This window comes from Aythya ferina, assembly GCF_964211825.1.
Source record: "Aythya ferina genome assembly, chromosome: 1".
Taxonomy (NCBI): domain Eukaryota; kingdom Metazoa; phylum Chordata; class Aves; order Anseriformes; family Anatidae; genus Aythya; species Aythya ferina.
In genome coordinates, this window is record NC_140296.1 from 38,992,831 (window position 1) to 39,010,557 (window position 17,727).

At 38.1% G+C, this 17,727-nt stretch overlaps 1 protein-coding gene across 6 annotated transcripts in view; it reads right to left on the bottom strand.

Moving 5' to 3' along the window:
* The window catches only part of PCDH9 (protocadherin 9), a 748,214-nt gene that overhangs the window by 53,061 nt on the left and 677,426 nt on the right, over window positions 1-17,727 (bottom strand). The gene's annotated exons all lie outside the window — the stretch shown is intronic.

Here is a 17,727-nt window from a genome sequence, read left to right on the forward strand (position 1 = left end):
TTATCTCTTTTCACTGTGTTTCTGAAGAACTCATCAAAAAAGTTAACACTGACACTAAGCAATCTATAATGCGTTCATTATCACACATATTCCTTACTGCGCTGCTTTCTAATCTGCATTTTTTAATTATTTTCACCCTTTTGCTCTCAAATTTCTCTCCTCCTAAAATCTCCTCTGGCTACAAATAGCATTTCACATAGAACACTAAAACTATGTGACTTAATGAAGAAGCTGTCCTTCAGTAGTTAATTAGCTTTAGCATTGGAATTTCACTTAAGGTTAAATATTTTACCTATGATGAAACACAAGTAAAAAAGAGTGGAAAGGAACTTCCACATTCCCCTGTTGGAGAATGTCATTGAAGACCTACAGAGCATTTACAATGTGTAGAGCATTTACAATTAGTTCTAGTTAGAACTAATCTATACTTTTGAGTCAAGCAGGCTTTGTTAACAAAACCTTGCATTCATGGACTTCTACTGCTTAGAAATTTTGATACAAAACATTTCTGTATTTGGTAATACATATGTCCATTCACAGAAAAATTGTAAAATTCCTCATCAACAATCTCTGATTCACAAGAATTTAAATTTCATAACACTTTTAAAGAAAAATAAAAGCTGTCAGAAAGAAAAATAAAAATTTGTCAGGTCTGTTTTATAACTAAAAAGCAAAATGGTGAAAATCTATCTGCAACACATTATTGGCAAAATTTTACAACTTATAACTATGTGTAACAATAGATAAACTGTAACATCAGTTAAGATTATGAGATCAGTGAGAGCATAGCAGATATTTTGAAGAATTCCCCATTGAATTTTTCTCCTAACATCTCTCTGAATTTGGTATTGTTGTTTTTGTTGTTGTTATTGTTATTTATGAGAAACTAATTTGTGGTTTTGCAGTAGAAAACTAACCTTCTGTACTCAAAGGTAATTGTGTAGTCACAACAAGGAGAAATGCTACGTAGATAAGTGAACAGTAGAAAGTCTCATTGTTCCAAAATAAGGTAGAAGCTTGAGAAAAACTGGATGAGCAGTGTGAGAACAGTAAAACAAAGATCACAAGTTCTTAAAACTTAAGAAAGGAGAAAAAAAAAGAAAAAGGAAAAAAAAAAGGAGAAAAAAAAAAGAGAAATTAAAAGGTTAATTAAAAAAAAAAAAAAGTGTATATATGGTATAGAGGAGCATCAAGTAGCTTGTGAACCTGTAGTACTCAGCCAATGAGGAAACAGGGGAGGTGATCAGGCGCCGGGTAATAGGGAATAAGAGGTTATGATATGTTTACTATAAAGCGCTCCTAATTGGCAGGACGCCCACCATTGCAATCGCAAATAAAATAGCTTCATGGAAAATCCTGTCGGAAGAAAATTATTGAGATTTTTCTCACATTGTTTGTTTGTTTGTTTGTTTTGGCAAATCTGAACACTTATAGCAACCTCCTATTCACTGCAGGTGACATCCATCATGTATTGTTTGCTTTGGCAACATGATTCTTCTGCACCATATGCCCTTGTTCGTAACATTAATTCTACTGTTTTGTCTGGTCATAGATTAGACAGTTAATGCTTTAGGGCAGAAATCGCATGTGTTTGAATGATTCTTATAATGAGACCTCTGAGCACTCCTTTTGCCAATTGAACAATCTTTTGAATGTTCATGGAAGCAACTTTTTAAAGTATCACATATAACTGCATTCTTCACTGCTTATTATGCATTTTTTCTAGTCCCCCCTATAAGGAAAAGAAAAAAACAAAAAAAAAAAAACAAACAAAAAAAAAAAAGTCTCTTAGAGTATACCTATTACTGCAGATGTCTGAAATAAACAGCAACCGTGACTAGGATTCTAAAGGTCTATATGTTAAAGTAGAAATTTATCTAAAAATATTCATGTTTTACATTATATCTACATTTACATTAAACATGTCAACAGTAACAGATTGATCAATATGGAAATCATTATAACAGACCATCAATTCAACAGTACTTCAGAAAAGCAAACACCTAGTGAAAAATTGGTAGATTCCTCAGAGATCTCAGAAGTAGTGACTGTTTTTGCAGTAAGGTGCAATGAGATGTCAGGGAAAATCTCCAACAAATCAGAATTCATAACAAATTAGATTTAAAAAACAGTGTATGAACACTGTTCTCAATATCATCCTAAAGCCAATGTATGAAATTATGATATTATTATGTATTTATTAATAATTATTTATAAAGAATCAGTTATTTATCTAAAAATTGGAGGGGGGTGGAGAGTGTGGAAAATAGTCTGCATTAATCCAATATTATATCACTCCAGTTTTACACAGGATTAATTCATGACAAACTTATAGAAAAAAAAAAAAAAAAAAGAAAGAAAAAAAAAAGATTAATTAATAGCAACTGGATCTTACAGTTTTTCAGAAGACTTACATCATATAAAACTCCTTCTTCCTCCAGATACTCTCAAGTGCTTCAGAAGTTGTTTCAAAGAATATTAATAGTTCTGTGAGTAATTGCTGCTTGAGGGAGACTGAAAATGGACCTTTCTGGGAACAAAACTATAAATGATGTTACATTCTTTCACTCTGTATAATCAAAAGGGGTTAGATATTAAAAATATACTTCCCAAGAAAAGCTGAATTACACAGAAATAGAAATACTCATTCAAAATGTATTTCTGGGCTACATTTCTAGCTCTTCTTTATAGGAATGATTATGGAAATAACTTTGTTGAAAAGCCCCAAGGAGAAAGTAGAGCACAAAGCTGTGTGTTTAAATGAAAATGAATTTAAACATGAAATATTGGAGCTGTTGTCATTCAACACTTTGGCAATAAAATAATATTTTATAAAAGCTTTTCAGATCTTCCAATAAAGGAATAATATGTCTCTGATTCACATAACGGTTGTTAGCTCATAAAGATCAGATGTAAGTGTACTAAGTTCTTTTCCTCTCTTACTTCCACCACAAAGAAACAATATAATTATATACAGCTTTAAGATCTGATCAGTGTGCAAACCCTGTTTATTCTTTGCCAAATAACTTTCCTACATCTCATGTATCCATCTTCTCCTGTAATTAATCTAAATATATTCAAATAAATAAGAAAGCAAAAGAAAATAGAACTTGCATATTAGGAATAAATCACATTGTCTGTCTTTTACCTACTTTATTTTGTGGTATTAAAACTCCTGCTGTGTATGTACTTTACTGCCATAGTTTTACCACATGGTGTTATACAGCCGTGGTACATCAGTATTTCACTCATTTGCCAGTATCTGCCTGCTACTTGATTAAGGACATAAATTATCAGAGTAATGACTGGAAGTTTTTGTTTGTTTGTTTGTTTGATTGGTTTTTTGTTCATGCAAAACACCTGGAGAGTAGTATTCCTAGAATAAAATAGCTCATAAAACTCAAAACGAAACACATTACAGCAAGGAAAAAATAAAAATAAAAATAAAAATAAAAATAAAAATAAAAATAAAAATAAAAATAAATAAAAATAAAAATAAAAATAAAAATAAAAATAAAAATAAAAATAAAAATAAAAATAAAAATAAAAATAAAAATAAAAATAAAAATAAAAATAAAAATAAATTGAATGGCTTATATCTAGAAAATACTTGATACAGAAGAGACTCAGGAAAAACAGAAAACAAGCATGTGCAAATAAATAAATAAATAAATAAATAAATAAATTAGTTTTGGGAAAGAACTTCCTGCAAAATACCTCATCGATAACATATCAATAATTCGATTTATTTGACATTACCCAGTAAAAGCATCTCAAAATGGTGAAAACAAATGATCAAAACCCCAAAAGACCTCTAATGTAATGAACAAATCAAATTACAAATAAACAAAAATGAAGGAATAAAAGTCTTCACCTGAAAGTTTTTGATACTGAAATGACAGCAAAACAGACCTCTAAGGCTAAGACTGAACTCCTAACTTAAATATCCTGGGACTGTTTTCTGACAAGCAGATCAACCAACATGGAACAGGTTGTGTTGTTGCTATTAATTCTTTGCTCTCCAAAATAATCAGGTCAGGCCAAGGCACATCTGAACTGCCTGCTGGGTCTTTGATTTGCAGTAACTGGACTGAACTACTTGGAAGAGTCTTATCTGACCTGGGCCAGAACCATGTGAGGGACAAATCTAACCTTTTAACAATATAGACACATCAGATCCAGTGGCTGGAAACATTCCCTGTTTTAGTTAGTATAAACATAGCCCATATTGTCACTAGAGATTTGCTATTGATAGCCAAGTTATGAGGAAGGAATTTCAGTGAAATGCTTATGAATAGAGCTTTAATATAAAAGATAGATCTCTTAGGAAAGCATTGAACAAATTTCAAGTCTTATGAACCAAAAACTCTTTACAGAATATGATAAGGAAATGACACCTGAAGTCTCTAGCAAAAGAAAATGCACAAAATAAACATTCTTAGGTTTATAAAATTTTACAGATAAAATATTTATTTATTTAAGTCATTAAGTAATTTCTTAATGAAGAATATAAATATAAAAAATGAAAGTATTGATCATATATTTACATTAAAATAATCAAATTTAATTTATTAAAAAAAAAAAAAAAAAAGCATTTACAAAAATTTCTGAAGCCAAGATACCCTAAGCTATATGCTGACCCTTTATGCTGACTTTAAATTTTTAAACAAACAAAAATATGCTCCAACTTCTGTGGCAGCTATTTAAGATATAAAGTGGCATGCTGACGGTAGTATTACCAAACATAGCAAGCATTACCAACATCACAAAGCATACCAACTTATCTGTGCTAATAGGCTTGTCTACAGACTTGTCAAATATATACAAAGTAAAATTCATTATACAAAGTTCAAATTTTATCTATAATTATATATTAAAATGTACTTCTATTTATAGGAGATTTTTGCATCAAATAACACTTTATATATTGGAATGTATTGGAATACAATACTGATATGATTTTTATTTTTTTTTAATAAATAAAATTCTAAGTTCATCAAAAATCAGAAGTAAAATGTGTTAAAAGTAACACACTCAACATTGTAAAAAATCTTCAGGAGGCCCTTTACAAATCAATAAGATCAATTTAAAAAGGTAAGTTGATTACTTATGGCATGTCATTATAGCCAGCAAATATCATTTAGAAAAAAAAATAATAATAATAATAAAATTAAATTAAATTAAAATTAAAATTAAAATTAAAATTAAAATTAAAATTAAAATTAAAATGTTTGCCTGTTTATGTCCAAAGAAATGGTTCCACAAACAATAACTTCAATTTTTCTTCTTCCCTTATAGTAAAATAAAACAATATAGACTACTTCTATGTAAGTATTTAGTTCTTCCCTTTGAATAAATAAATAAGTAAAAAAAAAATATTCCATCTATTTTATATTTAAAATGTGAAAGAAACCTTCCTTCATGTTTACACAATAAGGAAAAGTAACAAGTCCTTGGCCAAGTTATTTTCTTGCTGTAGGACATGCAGAAATTCCATTTTGACCTCTTTTAACTTCCAGAACAAAAATGGGACAGCACATGTTCAATCAAAGTGATTACATTACCTGAGGCTTCCCTCTCAAATCTGCAGCTGCTAGCTGAAAGCAGTGAAATGAGGTCATGAGGATAAATACAATGACTTCCAGAGCTACAGAAGCACTCCTGGATGTTCTCCCACTGACAAACTCTCAACTGGCAAATATTTCATTTTGATCAGATGTTTCAATACCAGCAGATAAAATTTGTTTTTCCTATAATAAGCTTCACCTGCTCTGGCCATTCAAGTTATAGTTTAAAGGAGGTTGAGTACAGCACATGTGCCACACAAAAGAATTGCACAATCAAAGTTCAGGTTGGTAGGGATCTCAGCAGGTCTCTACTACCCTTGCACTCAAAGCAGCATCCACTATGATTAGTCAAGGTTGCTCAGGTCTTGACCCAGTCACAACCTCCGGGGATGGGACTGCACTTCAAGAAACCTGTGCTTGACTATCTTCTTGGTGAAAAGATTTCTCCTTCTATACTATATACTATATGCAGATATGCCTACATTTTTCGCTTGGTAAATCTAGCTTCACATATGGAGACAAACTGTATATCATATGAACTTCATATGTGGTCTCACATTAGGTTGCTGTGCACTTGCAGCTGGACATTACTGTCCAGGCTCCATGCACTCATGTCTTAGATCTTAGCCATGAAAAAAATAATCCCTTGTTGAGGGCTAAGAGTATTTGAAAATGTATAACATATACTATGATTAAAATGCTAGACAACTTTTATCATCTATATCATTAGTTTCAGAATAACAGGAGGCATTTCACTTCATAATTTGTGAATACATAAGGGTGTTAAGGCATGATTACACAAGATAGATTCCTCTGGAATCTACATTTAAAAGCAACTTAACATTTTCCAGCTATTAAAAGTTATTCTTATAAAGACAACATGGTTGTTCAGTTGTAATTCTTAAGTTCTTTGCAGATGATGGAAAGACTCTGTTAGAAACTAAAATTTACTTTTGAGTATTTTAGAATGTATTATAACTTTATATAGCTCCTAAATTAGAGAAGTGTATGTGCTCAGATTTCTAGCATCAGTGAAAGACTACCTGATGGCAAAGAAACGCTGACAATTAATTTGGTTATAAAAATAACTTTTAGCTAAAAACAGCCCAAGGCAAGGCAGAGGAGAAATGAAAAAGGAATATAAAGACACAAATATATTCAATTAACTGACTTCAAAACTTGCTTTTGGGAAATAAAATTAATATGTCCTGATCCAGTTATATCCATGGATAAACAAACAAACAAACAAACAAAAACCACCACACCCTTAAAGATTTGTAAGCTCTTCAGGAATTGCAGTTTGGCAAAAATGAAAATGGTTTAATTGTCTGAGAAGTATCACCTAGATCAAAAGTATTGGATTGTGTGTTTGAATGTTTTAGAAATCTTTTTAGGAAAATGTCTACTGTTTTATCTTAAAATCCCAGCTTTTTGAATTTTTAAAAAACTTATTGAATTTACTTAGTCCATTTCCATCAAATGGAAAAAATTTCCATCAAATGGAAAAAATATTTTCCTTGTGCAAACAGACTTGGGCAGTTTATAGAAACCCATTAAATACCATTTCTGCTTAAGGCTGAGATTTAAATTAATTTCAGTTATATGCATAAAGATTTATGGACTGAAGTTCAGAGAGCAAAGATGTATTGAAATGTATTGAAACTGATAATATGCACCACTTCCAACACTAAGTCAAAGTTAAAAATAATTGAGAGCAATGAGAATTTTGAGAACAGTGGAAATTTCTATTTCAGAGAAAAATGGTATGGGAAATGGTGACATTTTGTTGTTGTTGTTGTTTTTTTTTTTTTTCCCGGTATTCCTTAGAACATTGTTCCATAGTCCCTGATGTTGGTGTTAAAAATTTGGTTATCAAGAGCTTCCGTAAAAAGAAAGACAAAATTAATATTGATTGATTATTATAAACCATTTTTAAAAGGAGAAAGCAGTACAGTAACATTCACCACAAGATTACATAACAAGTTATACACTCTTGTGTATACACTCTATCATTAAAAAGATTTGCAAAGCCTGTCTGAGCACTATCACCAGCCAAATATCAAGAGGTGATCACTGAAAGATTAAAAGCATACTTTTTTGTTTGTTTGTTTGTTTTCCAGGCAAGCATAGCAAGGGTGACAACTGAAGACTGAAAAAAAAGGAATTTTTTTTTTGTTCCCCACCTCCCCAGCTACACTGTCAGCACACAGTCATAACACAAATCTGTCTTTTCTCTGAACTTCTGTGGAAGGGTTCTGAACTCTGAGCCCTTCCACAGCTCCAGCCAGTATCGTTGTTCAAGACATTGGTATGCCAGTTACAGAATATTATAGAGAATGTATAATGCGATATAAAAACATGAAATGTGCTGGTCTGCCCTTCAGATTTTCTCTAGACTCACCACTTTTCTGAGGAAAAGCATAAAAAGGGGCCCATATTCCTCCACTGTATGAATGAATATATTCATTGCTATGCTGAGAGATATTGAAACACCCAGTTATATAAAATACATGGAAACAAACTAATTTGAAAACCTCCATAGTCTGTATTAACACATTTCCATGGTCTTTGGGATGTCATCTTACCTTCTTTCTTCTCTGACAGAAGCATTTAGCTTTGATGAAGTCTGGGAAACATTTCCATGCTTGACTTCTACCAGGGAAAACTGGAAATAAACTTTGTTTTGTTGCCAAAACTGCCAATACCATTCACTTTAGAAACCAACAATCCAATAAGAGGTCAACTGTGTGAAACACTCTTCTATATAAAAATAAATAAATGATTGAGAAAACAATGTGAAAGACCACTAAATGAAGCAACTTGCCAGCCATATGTTCTTAGCTAAAGATGTATTGGCGTGGCATATTCCAGCTCAAAATCAACTCTTCATTTCCAGACAGCAGGGATTTATTTTTATTTTTTTTTTGACTGTGCTGAATATTTTTAGAGTTGGAAATAATCCTGTTACAGGGACAATGTTCTTAAAACTGTGAAGTACGTTATTATTCACTGATTTTAAATGGAGGCACTCACCCAATAGCAGAGTACAGAATTCTGACTCTGTGTTAGGGTACAAGTATATTCTGTTATCCCATTCTTGGTTTGTAAAGAGAAATGGAGAACTTGTAATTCATTTAAGCCACAGAACAAGTAATCAAAATTCCTGGAGATATCTGACTTCCTGGGAAGATTTACATACAGGAGGAAAAAGATCTTTAACAATAAACACTGAAATTATCCCCTTCAATCTGGATATATAACTGGCATAGGTTAATAGAGTTTACAGTGTGACAAATTACAATATTTTCAAATTCACTTGTATTGAGAGACTGGAAAAGAGAGCCTTATTATTTTAAATAATAGTAGTAATATTTTAAATAGAAGGAAATGCTTTATATAAGTTGTCTTTATATAAGACAACTGGAATTGAATTAATTATGCTAAAATTAAATGTCTACATCTGAGCTAATTGTTTTAGGTACTTTTTATACTGAAAGAAAAATGTGTTTATATAGCACATAATTCATTTCAACCTTGGAAGCCATCTGGAATAGGTCAAATGAATTATGCCCTAAAATGGCATCTTTCTGTTAAATGTAAAGGGTGGCAATTTCTGATACTTGTGCATACAACATAAATATCTATAGGTATGCAAAATGAATTCTGTTCAAAATGACAAAACAAACAAGACCCCATTAGATCATATATAACAGTGTTATTTAACATATATAACCATAACTGTTGTAACAATATGATATACTGAAACAATTTGGTCTGATTACTGTTAGGTACATCCACTGGTGATTAAAATAAATGAATAAATAAAAAAAATGCCCTTATTCCCCTCTCCTTGCCTTCAGAATGAAATTGTGCTACACAAATCTTTGACTAGGTGTCTTATGTGCCAGTATTTTAAAACTACTGAAGCTCCCAACTATTGCTAGCTTCCACTTTAAAATTGCAGTAAATTAATTAAAATTGCAGTTCTTAAGCTGTCTTTAAGCAGCTATAATTAAATCTTCATTCCTAGTGGTGCTGTCCATTCCAGGGACAAATTCTATATGGTAAGAGGTGTTAGAAAGGAGAATTATAACAAAATCCTATGACTTGGCACACAGCCATATGTAAAGGGCATACATTAACACTTCAACAGTTTCAGCAGGAGTTTTTGGAAAAGAGTCAGACTGGAGAGGATATAGATGAGACACAGCAAAAGATATAACCATCTTTTTTTTTTCTTTTTTCTTTTTCCTTTTTTCTTTTTTCTCTTTTTTTTTTTTCTTTTTTATTTTTTCTTTTTTCTATGTTCCCACATCCCTCAAACTGTTTTTTATCTTGAAAATTAATTTTTGTTTTGTCAGAGGAAGATCAGCCAAATACTGCTTTTTCTAACACGTTCTCAGACAAACTTTAGCAAAACTGTAATCAGAGAATTACAAAGGTATTTTCAGGAAGAAAAAAAAAAAAAAAAAAAAAAAAGTTAGTTTGAACAGAATAAAAAGAATGACAATTTGTAACCGGGGAGACACCTTGGAATGTAAAAGAAGTAACAAAGCAGCACTCTGACCCCAACATAATACTGACAGAAGTCATTGTACCATCATCTCAACCTCCACTTGGGCCTGATGGAGTCCTCTCTCCATGTTAGGGTGTGAGCAGCTGCACTCCAGTGCAGCTGGAGTGCACTACACTACAGGGTGCCACACACCTAGGAGTACCTGTGTGAGCCCATGGAGTCTCTCTCACAGACGTACAGGTTGTAAGGAGCAGAATGGGTACAGGATACATAAAGCAGGAACACCTGCAGTCCCAATAGGAGTTTTGTACTAATGTGTGAACCCACACTCACAGAAGTGGGGGCACAGGCTTGTGCATATGCAGTTAGAGCTTCCTGGGATTACTGGAGGGATGTTAGAACTGTGTAGATGTGAGTTCACATTTAATAGATATCCAGTATTTTGCTTTATCAGGTATACTGCTGATATTGATCCTGAATGTATAGTTCTCCAATTGTCCCATGAATAACATATAATTCAAAAATTGATAAGCCACTCTGATCCAGACTTGGTTTCACAGAATCACAGAATGGTTGAGATTGGAAGGGATCTCTGAAGGTCATCTGGTCCAACCCTACTGCTCAAGCAGCGACACCTACAGCAGGTTGTCCAGGACAATGTCTTTTGAAGATCTCCAAGGAGGGAGACTCCACCACCTCTCTGGGCAATCTGTTCAAGTGCTCAATCAACCACACAGAAAGAATTGCTTCCTGATGTTTAGACAGAACCTCTTGCATTCTAGTTTGTGTCCATTGCCTCCCTTACTTGGCACCACTCAAAAGATCCTGGCTTTATCCACATTGCATCCTCCTTTCAGCTATTTATACATATTGATAGGATCCTACCTGAGCTAGAGAAACTTTTCTAGGCTAAACAGTCCCAGTTTATGGGTTTAACATACATGAATGGAGCAATTCTTTCCTGCCATGGTTGTCACATTTAAGATTAAAATTACAGCTCCGATAAAAACCTTTCATTAATTCCCACCCACCATCTAACTATTGCCCAGGAAGATCACACAAGACTGAAGACCTGTAAACTAGGTCATCTCTTAGGAAGATTAATGTGGAGCTTGATGAGCATTTAATCTAGTAAATAATTCAAAACTGTGCCAAGAAACCATGATGACATCTACAAGACAGCAGTACTGAATGAGTAATAAACTAAGTGCAGCATAAAAATATTTTTGTTTCAATCTTTTCTAGTAAACTTTAAGATAAATAATTTCACTTATGTTATAATGAATTATTGTTCTCACTCAAAATTTGCCTCGGCCATTTGCCGAGGCGATCGGCTCCGGGGCAGACGCGTTCTGCAGCGGAACGGGGGATCGGGCCAGGCAGGGCTAATTTTTTTCCGGCATCGAGCCTACTTGAGGGAGCCGCCAGGACCCGGCAGCCCTCGTGAGGGAGGCTGACGAGGCGAAGGCGGAGCCAGCAGCGCCCCCTCCCCAGCCGTTCAAAAGCAGCCCCTAGGGAGCGCGAGCGACCAGGAGCGCGGCGACCAGGGCGGGCAAACAGGGCATGGCGCGTCACAAGGGAGTGGCGCGGCAGTTTGCGCGGCAGTTCGCGCAGGCAGGGCGCGCAGGAAGGGCAGAGCGCTCCCCCTACACACAAACAACACCTCGTTAACAACAGCCGTAACTAGGCGATAATGGTCGCCACCAGGCACGGCGCGCTCTCCAGAAAGTCGGTACACACGCAGACCGACTACCCGTTAAAAAATGCCGCAGTTCAGGTCACCGGATGCAAGGAGTGTCTGAGCCTGTTGCTGCCATCGGCGGGAGGCAGAGAAACTGCGTGCGTGAGGTGCGAGCAGGTGGATGATCTGGTCCGCATGGTGGCAGAGCTCAAGGAGGAGGTGGAGAGGTTGAGGGCCATCAGGGAGTGTGAGCGGGAGATAGACTTCTGGAGTAACTCCCTGCAGGGCCTCAAGGGGAGGTGCCGAGGTGAGACTCCTCAAATGGGGGCGGACCCCCCGCCCTGTCCCTGTCGGGCAGAGGGAGGGGATCTGGGAGCTGAGGAGGAATGGAAACAGGTCCCTGCTCGACATTGCAGGCGATGCTCTCCCCTTCCGGCCCCACCTTCCCTGGTGCCCTTACGCAACAGGTTTGAGGCCCTAGAGATTGAGAGGCCGGTGTGTGAGGAAGAGGTAGCAAATGTTCCCAGGAGGATGCCTGGGGCGAGGAGGTCGACTCCGCGCCTCAGGACTGCCTCCACCAAGAAAGACAGGAGGGTTATTGTTGTTGGAGACTCGATTCTTAGGGGAACAGAGGGCCCTATTTGTCGGCCTGACCCTACCCGTAGGGAAGTCTGCTGTCTCCCTGGGGCCAGGGTCAGGGACGTTGCCAGGAAGCTTCCTAACCTGGTACGCCCCTCTGACTATTACCCCCTTTTGATAGTCCAGGCGGGCAGTGATAACATCGAAGAGAGAAGCCTCAAGGCTATCAAAAGGGACTTTAGGGGGCTGGGTCGGTTAGTGGATGGAGCGGGAGTGCAGGTGGTGTTTTCGTCCATCCCTACGGTGGCAGGGAGGGGTTCAGAGAGGACACGGAAAGCCCACCTGTTAAACACGTGGCTCCGGGGCTGGTGCCAACGCAGAAATCTTCGGTTTTTTGATCATGGGGCACTTTACTCAGCACCTGGCCTGATGGCCGCAGACAGGTCCCTATCTTTTAGGGGAAAAAGGATCCTGGGCCAGGAACTGGCAGGGCTCATTGAGAGGGCTTTAAACTAGGTAGGAAGGGGGATGGGGCTGAGGCTAGGATTGTTGGGGCTGTGCCAGGGGGAACAATGGCAAGGCCGGAGGATAAGGCAATGGCCCAGCTGAAGTGCATCTACACCAATGCACGCAGCATGGGTAACAAACAGGAGGAGCTGGAAGCCATCGTGCAGCAGGCAGGCTACGACTTGGTTGCCATCACGGAGACGTGGTGGGACCAGTCTTATGACTGGAGTGCTGCAATGCCTGGCTATAAGCTCTATAGAAGGGACAGGCAGCATAGAAGGGGTGGTGGTGTGGCTCTCTATATTAGAGAGTCTTTCGAGGTTGTAGAACTCGAGGTTGGGAATGACAAGGTCGAGTCCCTTTGGGTTAGGATCGGCAGGGACAACAAGGCAAGTGTCCTGGTCGGGGTCTGCTATAGACCGCCGAACCAGGATGAGGAGACGGATGAGGAATTCTACAGGCAGCTGACAGAGGTTGCAAAATCATCAGCTGTTGTACTCATGGGGGACTTCAACTTCCCTGACATATCCTGGAAGCACAACACAGCCCTGAGAAAGCAGTCTAGGAGGTTTCTGGAGAGCGTGGAAGATAGCTTCCTGACGCAGCTGGTTAGTGAACCTACCAGGGGTGGTGCCCCGCTAGACCTTCTCTTCACAAACAGAGAAGGACTGGTGGAGGACGTGATCGTCGGGAGCTGTCTTGGGCAGAGTGACCACGCAATGGTGGAGTTCACTATTCTTGGCGAGGCCAGGAAGAGGACCAGTAAAACCGCTGTATTGGACTTTCGGAGGGCTGACTTTGAGCTGCTCAGGACACTAGTTGGTGGAGTCCCTTGGGAGGTGGTTCTGAAGGGCAGAGGGGTCCAGGAAGGCTGGGCGCTCTTCAAGAGGGAAGTCTTAATGGCGCAGGAACGGTCTGTCCCCACGTGCCCAAAGACGAGCTGGCGGGGAAGAAGACCGGCCTGGCTCAACAGAGAATTGTGGCTTGATCTTAGGAGGAAAAAGAGGGTTTATAAGCTTTGGAAAAGTGGGCAGGCCACTAAGGAGGACTTTAAAGAAGTAGCAGGGCTGTGCAGGGACAAAATTAGGAAGGCCAAAGCTCATCTGGAGCTCAATCTGGCTACTGCCGTTAAAGATAACAAAAAACGTTTCTATAAATACATCAACACAAAAAGGAGGACTAAGGAGAATCTCCATCCTTTACTGGATGCGGGGGGAAACTTAGTTACAAGAGATGAGGAAAAGGTGGAGGTGCTCAATGCCTTCTTTGCCTCAGTCTTTAGCGGCAATACCGGATGTTCTCTGGATACTCAGTACACTGAGCTGGTGGAAGGGGATGGGGAACAGGATGTGGCCCTCATTATCCATGAAGAACTGGTTGGTGACCTGCTACGGCACTTAGATGTGCACAAGTCGATGGGGCCGGATGGGATCCACCCAAGGGTACTGAGGGAACTGGCAGAGGAGCTGGCCAAGCCACTGTCCATCATTTATCAACAGTCCTGGCTATCAGGGGAGGTCCCAATCGACTGGCGGCTAGCAAACGTGACGCCCATCTACAAGAAGGGCCGGAGGGCAGACCCGGGAAACTACAGGCCTGTCAGTTTGACCTCAGTGCCAGGGAAGCTCATGGAGCAGATCCTCCTGAGAGTCATCACGCAACACTTGCAGGGGAAGCAGGCGATCAGGCCCAGTCAGCATGGCTTTATGAAAGGCAGGTCATGCCTGACGAACCTGATCTCCTTCTATGACAGAGTGACGCGCTGGGTGGATGAGGGAAAGGCTGTGGATGTGGTCTACCTTGACTTCAGCAAGGCTTTTGACACCGTCTCCCACAGCATTCTCCTCAAGAAACTGGCTGCTCTTGGCTTGGACTGGCGCACGCTTCGTTGGGTTAGAAACTGGCTGGATAGCCGGGCCCAAAGAGTCGTGGTGAATGGAGCCAAGTCCAGTTGGAGGCCAGTCACTAGTGGCGTCCCCCAGGGCTCGGTGCTGGGGCCGGTCCTCTTTAATATCTTCATCGATGATCTGGACGAGGGCATCAAGTGCACCCTCAGTAAGTTCGCAGATGACACCAAGTTAGGTGCGTGTGTCGATCTGCTTGAGGGTAGGAAAGCTCTGCAGGAGGATCTGGATAGGCTGCACCGATGGGCTGAGGTCAACTGCATGAAGTTCAACAAGGCCAAGTGCCGGGTCCTGCACCTGGGGCGCAATAACCCCAAGCAGAGCTACAGGCTGGGAGAGGAATGGTTGGAAAGCTGCCAGGCAGAGAAGGACCTGGGAGTGATGGTGGATAGTCGGCTGAATATGAGCCAGCAGTGTGCTCAGGTGGCCAAGAAGGCCAATGGCATCCTGGCTTGTATCAGGAACAGCGTGACCAGCAGGGCTAGGGAGGTGATCGTCCCCCTGTACTCAGCTCTGGTGAGGCCGCACCTCGCGTACTGTGTTCAGTTTTGGGCCCCTCGCTACAAGAAGGACATCGAGGTGCTTGAGCGGGTGCAGAGAAGGGCGACGAAGCTGGTGAGGGGCCTGGAGAACAAGTCCTACGAGGAGCGGCTGAGGGAGCTGGGCTTGTTCAGCCTGGAGAAGAGGAGGCTCAGGGGTGACCTTATCGCTCTTTTTAGGTACCTCAAGGGAGGCTGTAGCGAGGTGGGGGTTGGCCTGTTCTCCCACATGCCTGGTGACAGGACGAGGGGGAATGGGCTTAAGTTGAGCCAGGGGAGTTTTAGGTTAGATGTTAGGAAGAACTTCTTCACTGAAAGGGTTGTTAGACACTGGAACAGGCTGCCCAGGGAAGTGGTGGAGTCACCATCCCTGGAAGTCTTCAAAAGACGCTTAGATGTAGAGCTTAGGGATATGGTTTAGTGGAGGGCTGTTAGTGTTAGGTTGGAGGTTGGACTCGATGACCTTGAGGTCTCTTCCAACCTACAAATTCTGTGATTCTGTGATTCTGTGAAAATTTGGCGATACCAGGAGCATACATCATAGCAAAAATCATTGCTGTGGAAGCCAATTCAAACATGTAACAGTGATGCTCCTCATCTTTAAATTCTACAAATGATTGAACTGATTAATTGATGAGACAACTTTTTTTTTTTTTTCCTTGTATGAACCTTATATTTATGCCAAAGTATTTATGAACTGCAATCGTGATGGTGATTTCTATAATGGCAATTTCTATGATGGCATTTCATCTAAACCCTCGGTCTGATGATATGGAGATACGATTATAAAGATAAAAAGTGACTTTTATCATTCAATTTATCAAATGTAAGTGATATCTCACATTTATTATTAATATAATTTTATATTAATTTTAATTAATATAAATAATTTTATTATTAAAGTAATATTAATTTATATTATATCATAATTCATAAACAGTAACAATATTGTCATCAATTAGACATGCAAAAACATTGTCTTTTTCTTCCATCAGACAAAAAAAAGTTTCCCTTCCAAAGTTTTTCTTGCTTAATATCTAATAAAAATGTAATGTTGCTTCATAGATCATTTTATTTCATATGTTGGCACAAATTAAATTAGATTGTATAGAAAAATAAAAACAACATAATTATTATACATGCTGTTTATACATATAATATCAAACATTATTATACATGTTTAAATATTTCAGACTTTTTTTTTTCCTTACAAAATAAACAAACAAAAATAATTGTTTGTTTTCTGATTTTTTTCCCCATAGAAGATTCTGTCAAAATCAGTCTGATGTTGATAAAAACTGTTTAGCTGAGATGTCAGATTTTGAATTTGGCTTCTTTTGTCTCTTGAGCAGAAGGTGTAGAAATATGATGTTATATTAAATGATTACTTCTCTTTTGCTCATGTATAGACATTTGCCTGTGATAAGATGCTTTGGGGAACCACTGCAATGTAAATTTGGACAATGTTTCTTCAAAACCTCTGCCAATTTATCCTTCAATATCTGACATTGAAGTCAGAGTTTATTCTGAATGCAGAAGTTACTCTACTGATTTGACCATCATATATTTCAGGTGAATTAATCACTACACATATCAGTACATGGAGCAGTAAATGATCCTTTCTATAACTTATGCCTTGCGATGTTTTGCAGTTTTAAAGTGTTTTATTTTTACTTGAGAAGTAAATGATTTTCCTTAGTGGAACTTGAATCTGCCTCGTGGGTGAAAGGAAGCCCTGTTAAGGTAGAAACTGAGTGAGTAAATAACACAACTGCAACTCTGGGAGTTATATTAATGCAGCACTGCTATTTATTTTAATTATTTTTAAATGTCTACACATACTTTTATAATTGTTTTAAGAGGTAGTTGACTGGATGGTTTAATCAAATATTTTAGAGAAGATTGAGTGGAGTTAATGAAATTAATATATATCTATAAACAGAGAAGTTGTTATTTCACTTGCTTTTCTTCTACTAGCTATTTTCAAATCTGCATTTGACTTTCTAACACAAATTGGAGTACTGACTGGCCATATAAATACTTGCCCTCATTATTCTACTCTCACAGATTAACTAGTGAGTGCTTCCAGTTATCTAAATAAGGAGTTGATTGATTGTATAGAAATAATTAATCAAGCTAGAGCTGATATGATCTCCAGCCATGTCAGAACTTTCTTTTCTCATTATGCTTACCTAGAGCAGGATTTAAATGTACAGCAAAAGGTAATGTATTTTGAGAGGTTTCTACAAGTCAAATTACAAGGAGGAAGTCAGATTTCATTGTAATAAGACTTTAAATGAGTCCAATTACATTTTAGTTCAAACAGTCTTGTTTCAAATATTGTTCTGCCTGTCTGGCAGTATTTAATAGAAGCCAACATTGAATTTAGAGCACTGGGAAATAATATGCCAACTTACCTGTCTTGAATCAGTAG